This window comes from Poecile atricapillus, chromosome 18, assembly GCF_030490865.1.
Source record: "Poecile atricapillus isolate bPoeAtr1 chromosome 18, bPoeAtr1.hap1, whole genome shotgun sequence".
In the NCBI taxonomy this organism is placed as follows: Eukaryota; Metazoa; Chordata; class Aves; order Passeriformes; family Paridae; genus Poecile; species Poecile atricapillus.
In genome coordinates, this window is record NC_081266.1 from 4,603,846 (window position 1) to 4,615,378 (window position 11,533).

At 37.0% G+C, this 11,533-nt stretch overlaps 1 long non-coding RNA gene across 2 annotated transcripts; it reads right to left on the minus strand.

Annotated features, from left to right (window-relative positions):
* Positions 1-202: 202 nt before the first annotated feature.
* Positions 203-10,206, minus strand: LOC131586119 (uncharacterized). 2 transcript variants are annotated; one of them, XR_009279087.1, is made up of 4 exons: positions 10,082-10,206; positions 3,033-3,117; positions 1,255-1,465; positions 203-758 (listed from the first exon to the last, which is right to left on the minus strand). It is a non-coding gene; the product is annotated as an uncharacterized LOC131586119 (long non-coding RNA). The 2 variants fall into 2 exon arrangements; XR_009279088.1 differs by having other exon boundaries at positions 203-1,465.
* Positions 10,207-11,533: the final 1,327 nt, after the last annotated feature.

Here is an 11,533-nt window from a genome sequence, read left to right on the forward strand (position 1 = left end):
CAGCATAGAAAAAATGAATTCCACACATAAACCCAACAAGTGTGAAATGAAAAAAAATTATAACAAATTACATATAAAATATGTACAATATGAAAAATATAAATACAATATTAAAAATTATAACAAATAACAAAGTATAACAAAGCTTTAATGAAACTGAATCCAGCATTTGGGGACACTAATTATTTATGGAAAAGATAGAGGAGCTTCTTGTCAAGAAGTCAGCAGAATAATATTTGTAACACTCTTGATAAAACATCAAGAACCGTGTAATCTTCTTTCAGCCTGCTGGAGTGTAAAAGAGCAACATTTTCAAAAGTCATTAGAATTTCAGAAGTGGATGGTGAGGAGACTTGTAAATGATTTTTTTTATTTTTTTCCCAATTGGTGTAAGATGTTAATAGCAAAATGGAAGTTCTGTGAGGTTTCTGTCTCCACTACCGAGACAGAATCATACAAGAGGAAACATCAGAGAGTTTTGTGATGCCAACCTAAAGCAGCAGCTCAGTAGAGACAAACTCTTCTCAGCCCTTCCAGAGCACACAGATCACTGAGATCTCCCATTCAGGTGGATCTTCTGAGCATCAAGGAAATCAGCAAGACACCGAGAAAACCTAAATATTCAGATCATTTGCAGTAGATATATTCTGCTTATCCCTTGTGTTTTGGTATTCTGGGGTTTGGCATTTTCCCCCTGCTGCACAGTAAGTGACCAAGCAAATGGCTTCTCTTTCACATGGTATTTACCTTTGGAATTCCTAGAGTGAAAGGGAGGAAGAAAATTGATCTCTTAGTAACAGAAATCTATTTTTAAGATGCAGTGAGTGTTCAAAGCCCAACAGCCATGAACTTCTGTTATTCAGAGAGGACACAAAGTACCTGCACAGGTAATGGGGGCTGCCTCCAATAGCTCATTAGAAAAATGGTTTTCTTGTTGTTTTTTAAGAAAACATCTTAGTGGGTACCAGGACTACTTGTGCTGGGGGAAAGAAAAAAAATCAATCTGTGTGACACTTAGAAATAAACATGCCAAATGTCCTTAATTAAAGGCAACACAAAGAGTTTATCTTCATGAAGAGATAACATATATTTCATGCTAGAAAGCTAACTCTGTGTAAAAATTCAGCAAAAATTAAAGGCTGTGTTGTTTTTATGTGAGCTGTTTAGTTAGGATAACATCTATAAAGGATGTGAGAACTTATCCTGACTCTGCCTGAAGTGAAAACTACCATCTGCTCTGCATTAGGATCTTACCACCCAGTCTTTCTCAAGTTGCTTTTTTTCATTAACAAATCCAGCACCAAAGGATTTTTCTCTCTCCCTGCTCTAATCCAGTTTACTTCCTCCCTGTCAAATCTGTCAAGAAGTGAATGGTTGGTCCATTTCTGTGCATGTTTTAATTCAGCTGGACACGGCGACTGAACTGACACCTGCACTCTTCTGGGCCACTCCCTTTTTCAAAGAGCTGCTGGGAAAAAACCACAAAACAAAAACAAATAAACAAACAAAAAAAAAACAAAAAACAAAACAAAAAAATTTACTTTGTTGAAAAGCTGTCCTCACATCGACTTTGAATCAGTAGCTCTTCCTCCCTCCCTGGCATCAATAGCTCAATTGGTTTTGTTTCTTTTTGGATTTTTTGTGTCCTTTGGTGACACAAGCCATGCTTGTCCCCCTCCAGTTTAATTCCACTTGGACCCCACCTTTTTCAGGACAGATGACTGTGCATGTAATATTTCAGATAAGGGCTTGCTGCACTTTGTAAAGGCAGTATAATCCCTCAAACTTTAATGAAAACACCACACCAAACTCATCACAACTTTTATTTAAAGCCAAAATGTTCCAGTGAGCACAGATCATACAGCAAAACTCTAATGAGATGCTTCCAAATCAGCAGAGACTTGAGACAGTGCAGCCTAAAATTCTTCTTTGAATTCTTCAAAGAATTCTTCAATTCTTTGAAGAATTTTACAGTTTTGCATTTAGGGAAAAGGAACTGCAACCTAATAGAATGGGGTTTTTTGTTTGTTTGGGATTTTTGTTGTTGTTGTTTTGTTGGTTTTTTGGGGGTTTGGTTTGGTTGGTTTTGGGTTTTGGTTTTGGGATTTTTGTTTGGGTTTTTTTTTGTATTTTAGGGTATTCATTCTCCCAAAAAATTTTCCTAAGGAAAAGTCAAATTGCATCAGGGGGTTGGCACATTGTGGACATCAACCCCTGTGATAAAACACATATTTGTGGGAATTAAGAAGTCTAAGAGGCACAGAGAGAATCCTAAAGGACCAAAATGCCACAGGACTGGGCAGATTTGAACCATTTTGGATGCTACAATCAACGAGTGAGTGAAATCTCTGGGAGTGTTCCAATGCATACTCACACAGTGGAAATAGCAGATATTTCCTGATTTTCACAGGATTTCAGTCAGGCCCAGGGAAAGCTAAAACTCAGCCTCAGACAACAAATGTGATGCAGGTGTTACAGCTTCAAATTCCTGTGAGTGTTTTTCAGTATTTCACACAACAGCTGGATTCTAAAGCAAAAATGAAAGTTTTGAAAACTGTTATTGTTGCTCTGATGAGAAACCCCCTTAAACCCTTTTTTTATATAGTGAAGATTTGAATATCCCAATATTATTAAAGTTCATGGACTTGTGAATGAGAAACACCTTGTAAGGGTTTCAGCTTCTCTTTATAAGGAGTTATTAATTCACTTTTGAAATAGCCAGAAAAGGGTTCTGTATTTAGAAAACACAAAATCTTCCTTTTTCTCTCTCCCTGCCTATTTCCAAAAACAAATCAGGAATTTGGTTCTCCTCTATATTCTGTTACTTTCTGCAGAAATAATCATAATATTTCAATTTAAGATGATGCTTTCTTGGGTGGGAATTTGACAAAAGCTCTCTGTGTCTGCGAAGAACTGCAAAAAATAATGCCTGAATGATTTTCATCCAAAGAGCAAAAAAAATGTTTCCAAAACATGTTTAATTTTATCCCATGTGTGTTGAATTCCCAAACCACACTGGGGAATGCACTTACCTCTGCTTAGTCAGGTCATTGTGGCAATCCTCTTAAATCAGATTTAACTGGAAGCTCACACTGGGGATGGCTCAATGTACCCAATCTGAAGGTGATGAAAGGAATTCAGGTTCTTAGGGCTTTTGATGAATTTTTTTTCATAAGCAATGAAAGCTATTTAGAAAAAAAAAACAGAAAAAAAGGAAAAAGAAAAAGGAAAAAAAAAAGAAAAATAAAAAATAAAAAAGGAAAAAAGGGGAAAAAAAGAAAAAAGAGAGGGAGAGGAAGAAAAAAAGAATTTAACAATCCACATTGCTACAAACCTGTGGTTACAGCTGCCATTAAGAACTCCAGTGGCAGCAGCACCTGCCTTTCCATAAAGTTCTCCCTTCCCATCCATATAAAAAAATCCCTTCACAAACACAAGTACACATTAAATTTGCATTTTCAAACGGTAAATTCATTGCAGAAACACCAATTGAAGTACCAGAAACCTTCCAGGTTTTATAAATAATTTTTTGCAATAAGAGATTTGTTGCTTAATTTAGTCTCTTGGAGGCAGCGTGCTTGGAATGGATTGCAAATTAAGACCTTTATTTTCCTCTGTCTTTCTCCAGCAATCCCTCACACATCTAGTTTTTATTTTAAAATTCTTATCTATCCCTGTAACAAATTCCACTTTTGATGGGTGTCAAATTGCCAGATTCATATGAACTTCTATCAGTTTCTTTAGTAAAGTAAGTTTTTAATAGAAAAAATAAAGACTCAAAGACATCAGCAAAAAGGACTAACATTATTGGGTTTTTTGTTCTCTTAGCAAAACTCTCAATTCATATGCCCTAGGATACATGGAAAATAAAACCAACACTGCAGCCAGATTTCTGAAAGTGTCAGCTGATAATAAAGAACGTAATAACAATATTTGGAGACAATAAATTGCCCTATGTGCAGAGAATATTACCCAAGGGCACAGATGATCCCTTTGTCTTCCATTTTACCACTCAGAGATTAAGAAAATATTAGTTACAGCACTGTGGAAATAATTGCATATTAAACTTCTCCACTCAGGCCAAGCTGGCCCTAAAATTTTGGCCTGGAGCTGTACTCAGAGGTCTCAGCATCCCACCACCCCACAGAGCAGCTGGATAGGAATAAAGTGGATATTTATTTATTAAAAGGCCTTCAAAGGATGCACCTTGGGCAGTGCAAGAGCCTGGCTGTGGCTCCACCCAAGATGGACCCTGGGTCAGGAGTTTTCACACTTTTATAAGTTTTGGTCCATTTCCATATTGGGGTTAATTGTCCAATTACAGCTTCAGGTGATGAAATCCCATCCTCTCAGTTTGCTCTCTTCAGTTTGGTGTTGTTTACACTTTTTGGGCCTGAAGCTGCAGTGGTGTCCTTGGTTCTGGGGCTGGAAAAGGATTGTTTTGTCTGCCTGAACTGTGAGGAGAACTTGCTGACACTTTATGTGAAGTTTGTTGGAGTCTGAGACACAGACTGTGTGCCCTTGTCTCTGATACCTGACTCTGAGATCCAGGAGAACACTGAATTTCATATAACATGAAATTCATGAGCATGTTTTCATGGTGATACATGAAAACAGCTGTTAAAGTCAGACAGAAAAGTTAAAAGTGTGTGTAGATTAGAGTTTTCTTAAATCACTGAGTGAAAAAATTAGTTTAGAGTTTAAACAAGTTTAGAAAGCAGAAGGCAAGATGGAGGATTTAGGGTGTTGTCTCTTTTCCTTCTTTCTTCTTCATGTTCTTCTTCTAAAAGTTTTTGGGTAGTAATGAGTGATTGGATAAAAATTGCCACAGTGCAGCACACAGATGATGGGTCATTGGGTCATTAAGAAAAATAATATACGTGTCTATTGTTAATTGGGTGAAAATAGATATAAAAAGGAGACGGCCACATGGTTTGAGGCCATTTTGTGCCTGCAAGGCCAAAGTGAGCCAAAAAGAGCAAGATGATTTGAACTTGTGCAGAAAGCCTAGAAAGACCTGCCAAGTTTTGTGATAACATCCTAATAAACACAAGAAACAAGATCCTGATGAGCTCTGGAGTTTTCTTCCTGACCCAAAGAACTGAGATAAACAGAACTCCCCGTGAGGAGTATCCTGAAGGAGCTCAACTGAGAAATCCAGGAGTGAAGAAAAGTGCAGAAGAAGCACAACAGAATCGGAGAAAGAAAAAACAAATTTAAAAAGTTATAAAGTTCAGAGTCACACATTAAGGCAGTGCAGAATCTGGAAAATCTGAAAGTTGAAAGTTAAGGCATCACATCCATGCACGTAAATAAATCTAAAGGCATCATTCATCATTCATCAGGTGCAGCTTTGGGCTGTACAGAGGCTCTCTCATGCTCTCCTCTGTGTTTTTGATTAATTAACAAGGAAGCCTGCAAAATAATTCCCTGTTCCTGAGGTCTCCAACACCTAAATGTGCCATGGATTGCAGTAACCTCCATCATCAGTGTTTCCTCTGCTCCACACCTTGCCCTGTGTGCCCCTGTGAAAAACTGAATATTTTAAACATCTTACTGAACATTTTTACATTTTTACACATTTCCCACCCTGGAAGGGCCACTCTGCTGCACAAAGAGCAGGCAGCTCCTCACACACCCCTCTCCAAGTTATTAAAATATAAATATCACTGCTTTATTACAGAGCTGCAGATGGGTACAGAATAGGCCTCGAGCCCTCAATCTTTCATTTGTGAAGAGTGGTACTTCACTTCCCTACCAAATTACATAATGATGCTGTGTTCCTTGCTTAAAAAACCTGGCAGTTCTTGGCCTCAAAGACAACAAAATTATCATTATGCTGTTAATAGAGCTACTGCAATACTATCCTATCTTCAAATCAAACAACATATTAACAATTAATCACTTTCATCTTAGAAAACCACATGCTCAGACTTAATCAGAGTTATTCAAAATCTCCAAATGCAAATTAGACTATCTAAGCAACTGATTTTGAAACTCCTGACCAAAAGCCTTGCACTGGGTAGGTGTCAGAGGAAAGATGAAATTTTCCTGCTGTTTTTCAGCAAGATCAGGACAAGCCTCAAGGAAGATTTTCTGCTTTCTCCAGAATCACCATTTATCCTGATGGGACACTTGTGGTTGGGTTCTTTCCCCCCTTGGACTGAGTTTGATGAGAGAGAGGCAGTTTTCTCTTGTTGTTTATTCTTCTCTAATCTATATTACATATATACAAGGCACAAGGAGCTACATGCACTAAGATAGAAAGGTGCAAAATGGCCAACAAAGATCTTCTTCAAGGTCTTTTATATGTCCATTTACCCAATTAACAAATGCCAAGTTAATTATTTTTCTTAGTGACCCAATGACCCAACACCTGTGAGCTGCACTGAGGCATTTTCTATCCAATCACTCATTACTACCCAAAAACCTCTGGAAGAAGGAAGGAAGAAAAGACAACACCCTAAATCCTCCATCTTGTCTTTTGTTTTCTAACTAGTTTAAACCTTTAACTTTTTCACCTGGTGACTTAAGAAAATTCTTTAATTTATACACTCACACTCTTAGTTTTTAACTTTAACAGTTGTTTCCATGGTGTTATATGAAATTCAGTGTTTTCTTGGATGTCAGAGCCAGGTATCAGAGATAAGGGCACACTCTCTGTGCCTCTGACTCCAACATCTGCAGCCACTGAGAACATGAGGGTCTGTGCTGGGCCTTGGCACAAGCACAGTTTTGCCTCTTGACATCCTTGGTTGATTTTATTTATTTTTAGTTAATTATTTTTTGTTGTTTTTTTTTTTTTCCCATCAACCCAAAGATGAGCTATAAGCAACTCAACACAGAAGAAGTTTTTTACAGATACAGAGACCTAAATTTAAGTGCCCATTCATTCCTCCACAAAGGCTAATCACGTATATCCTGCCAATCTCAAAAGCTGCTCTACCTCCAACAATATTGCAACTCAGTCCTTTCACAGCTGGTGTGGAGCCTATTAATTCAAAACAAAACAAAACTGAACAAAAAAAAAACCAACAAACCAAACAAATCCTTGTTATGAAACATGGGAAGTTAGACAAGTTTTACCACCACACACTAAAAACTTTCTAGCCCCTCCCTTGACAGGTATTTTAAGTTTGAGGGATTATTTCCCTAATAACTACATGAATTGAGTGGTAGTGAAGCAATTGTTTTGATTTGCAGAAATCTTTATCCCAGAGTCCCTACACTTCAAAATCAGTTTTTTCACCTAAACATTGCTGTCACACCTTCTCCTATTGAAGGCCTCTGCTAAATCAGTGATAATAAATGAAGTGAAATCATAATCATGTCTCAGATATTTTATTCTGTTATTCTAGATACTGCTGAAATCGTGTGAAAATAAAATGTGTAACCAAAGCCATGTAGTTTGTCATTTACCTCCACAGTTTCCATGATATGAAAAAAACCACTCAAAGCAGGAAGCAAGAATTCTGCCAGAAACTCTTAGTCAGAAGAAATACCCAGATTAAAATCAAACAGAAAGCAGAAAAACAGAGATGATGAAGAGGAAAGGACACTATTAAGGAAAGAGAGAAGATGGCAAGGGACCAGGCTGCACTGGGCTAGAGAGAATATCTGAGCACTGAGTTCAGATATTGAAGAGTAAAACCCTTCTGCAAATCAAATGGCAGCTGCCCTAACTGCAGTAATAAATGCTTTTATCTCCATTTTTGTTACAATAACACTTCTAGTGAGGATCTTGGTGCTGGTGAAGTAATGCTACAAGTTACCAGAGAAGCAAATATATACCAGGAGAATGAAATAATTCTGCTCCTTCTAAGGAATGTGGAGATTTTGCACCCTCTGCAGGTCCAGGAAGATATCCAGAACCTAGAAAATTACCCATCCTGCAATAAATACATTTCACATTTATTTATGGGTGCTGCAGCGCTGTGGCAATGTCTGTTTTCCCCCTTTGAGACATTCCTGAGTGCTGTCCTTCCCAAACTAAGCCACTTGGGATATTTCCTTTCCCCTTTCTGTTTGGAGTCCAGCCCAGAGGAGCAGCCTGCCTGGCACTGAGCACCAGCCTTCTTTAGACAAAGTTCTTTTCCTCCCTGCTTGGAAATATCAGAAGGAAGGGGTTTAAAATGGCCAAAGCCTGTGGTGCACTCAGCCTCACCTAAACATGATGCTCCTGTACTCCACTATATATTTTTTTTATTTCTAATTCATGTACTAGTTCAGATTATTTGTGTTTTTCTGCATGAGACACTTTTGACCACACACAGACTGAAAAAACAGCAACCATCAAACAATTCCTTGTAGAAACAAGACAATTTCAGGTAAAGCACTCTTCTCCCAGTGTCACTCAAGGAAGGGAAAAAAAAAACCAAATAAAAAAAGAGGGGCCAATTTTTAAGGTTATTATATATCAATTTATTCACGCCATGAAATTTCACGGTGTGAAAATCATCTGACCGAATACACTGTCACAAAACATCAATATAAATAGATCTAAGAAATTAAATCAACAGACTTTGAACTTTATTTCCTCAAAGTAAAACAATCCTCCAAAAATATTAAAAGAGAAAAATCTTGACAGTGCCTTAGGAAAAAATAAAAAAATAAAAAAATAAAATAAAACCAAAAAAAATGTTATATTTAAGATGAAAGTGAGTTGGATGGATTTGGTAAAGCCAGTGATATATTACTGTGCACCCTTATCTGATACAGCTGCTCTAGGACGTGTCCCAATGCAGCAAACATAAACAAAGCCAGCAATTGATGATTAAAATTTGGGATGAAAAGACACACTGGACCAGTCTCAAAGTATATTCCAGGGAAAGACTCTCCACCACTTTTCCTGATGGCTTCAACGTGTATTTGAGGCTGACAGCTGCTTCCAATTGCTTTTGAAACCTCCCCTGACGTCAATAAGAGAACAATGTCAGCAAAAGATCTACGATAAAATAAGATGAGCTTTAAGAGCAACTGTGCTTTTGGTTATTTATTTTTAAAGTACTTTGTTGCTTCCAGATGAAAAACACATTTACATTTAAGAGCATGACTTCCCTATTTTTCCTGTCTCTCTCTTTTCTGGATCAATCATTTCTTATTACTAAGTCTTCCCCTGGTTTCCCCAGCAGTTACAATTCCACTTTTCTTCCAGTTTACTAAAGATCAGAAAGAAAAGAAAAAGAAAAAGAAAAAGAAAAAGAAAAAGAAAAAGAAAAAGAAAAAGAAAAAGAAAAAGAAAAAGAAAAAGAAAAAGAAAAAGAAAAAGAAAAAGAAAAAGAAAAGAAAAGAAAAGGAAAAGGAAAAGGAAAAGAAAAGAAAAGAAAAGAAAAGAAAAGAAAAGAAAAGAAAAGAAAAGAAAAGAAAAGAAAAGAAAAGAAAAGAAAAGAAAAGAAAAGAAAAGAAAAGAAAAGAAAAGAAAAGAAAAGAAAAGAAAAGAAAAGAAAAGAAAAGAAAAGAAAAGAAAAGAAAAGAAAAGAAAAGAAAAGAAAAGAAAAGAAAAGAAAAAGGAAAAGAAAAAATTTCATTCCCCTAAAGCACTGTTATCAGGCTTTATAGATAAAGGAAGAACTAAGAAAATTTTGAAAAGAATATGCACTAGGTTTAAACACTGCAACTTAATTTTCACAATCAAAAGACCTGCAATTATAATACTTTGTTATTAAAAGTCCACAGCTGATATCCAGGTAAAGCTAATATTCTGTGCAGGGGGCTCACATAAATATATTAGGAAGGTTGGAATATATATCCAGCTAAAGGAATTTCTTTAAGATCAAGAACAAATTATTCTAAAGTTCTAAATCCCTGCCCACAATCTAAGAAAGGTGGGGCCTGGCATCTTCATTCTTTTATAACAGCAGACAGTTTTTTCAACTTTCTTATACTTCTAACAGTGACAAGAAGGAAAAAAATCACTATTTTTTTTCTCTCTCTTTTTACTTAATCCATGGTTAAATTGGCTGGTTTTCCTAGAGGTATTTAAAAGGTGCACTCTTTGTAACAGGATTGTTAGCATAGTCCAGCTTTGTTAAGAACTTGATTTTCTGAATTAAAAAAAATATAAATTAAATTGTCACTTTACCTGCCCTGAACTGGTTTCAGCACCTGGTTGTCTTCTCTTGCCAAAGAAAGCTGTAAAATTCCATTTGGAAACTGATCAGCAGAACCCCTCCTTTTTACCCATATGCACCAACCATACTGAAAGCTCTGCTGTAAGATACAAGCCTGTAGATAAATGAGAAAAAAATAAAAAATAAAAAAATTGAACTTGGAGTGCAACAGTGTAATAAAAACAAACAACTCTGTTACATAAATGTGGTTACTCGTCATTTCTACACGTGTGAGTCAGCCCAGGCAGCTGGGACAGCCACAAACTCAGAACTAAAACTCAAAGAGAACATTCATTTCTGTCATTTCACCCATCCAGGAATGCCCAAAGGGCAGAGGCACAAGGCAAAAAGGCAAATCTGTGGAATTCTGTCCATGCTGGAGGATCACTGATTTATCAAGAGTTATTCCCAGCCGCAGGGTCACCTGAGCATATTTCCAATCTCCAGCCTTTTAACTCACCCCTCCCAACATTAATACACCTCCTTCTTGGCACAAGAGCACCTATTTTAATATTAATAATTTTTAAATTAAATATTTTAATATTTATTTAATAAATAAAAGATTGGCAATTCTCTTGTAGCAGCAACAACATTGTGAGCCATTGTGCACCCCGTTCAAAAACCAACTATTCCCAGTTATTAAATGTAAATATCTTCTCAGTAATTTGCTGGACACCACCCTGGTGTTTCTGTTTGCTCATATTGAGGAGCAAGGGCTTCCATCAACACTTCAGAGAGCAAAGAGCAGGATTGCTGCCAGGACATTTCCTCATCCATCACAACTTTCCTACACTCTTTTCCACCCCCGCTTCCTTTGGATGGCTGATCTCAGGTGATCTGAGATGTCAAGGCTCTTACCTGGATCAAAGGTGTTGTCTCAGCCCTTTTCAAAGTACTGCTCCAAATTCAGAAGAGGAAAGAAGGAGGAGAAAAGCCCTAAAAGCAAGGAATAAGCAGCAATCAGACTGCACGAGTGGTGAGCTGAGGAAAGCCCTTACAGGAGTTAACTCAAGGCTCTTCTCAACACAGTTTGAAGAGTTGTGTGCTTATGGATGTGACAAATGAGTGTGTTAGGCTGCTTAAAGAATCACTGGAAAAGGTATTAGTGAGAGCAGATTTTAGCATAAATTTGTAAAGATGTAATTTAACAGAGTTCAGTGTCAAGAATCACTCCATTACTTATTACATGGGTGAAGCACACAAAGGAAAATCAAATTAGAATCAGTCCAGAATGATTTACATGGAGGCCAGGCATGCAAAACAGTAAAGATGCAAAGGGTAAGGGTGCTAAAGGGTTTAGCAGCACTTAACCATTGACTAATTTAACATTTATAAAGTGATTTGATAGGATTTATTACAATTACCAGAGAGATCTAACTGCAGATTCAAGATAGCACCATCGCTGCTGTGCTTGTGAGGGTATT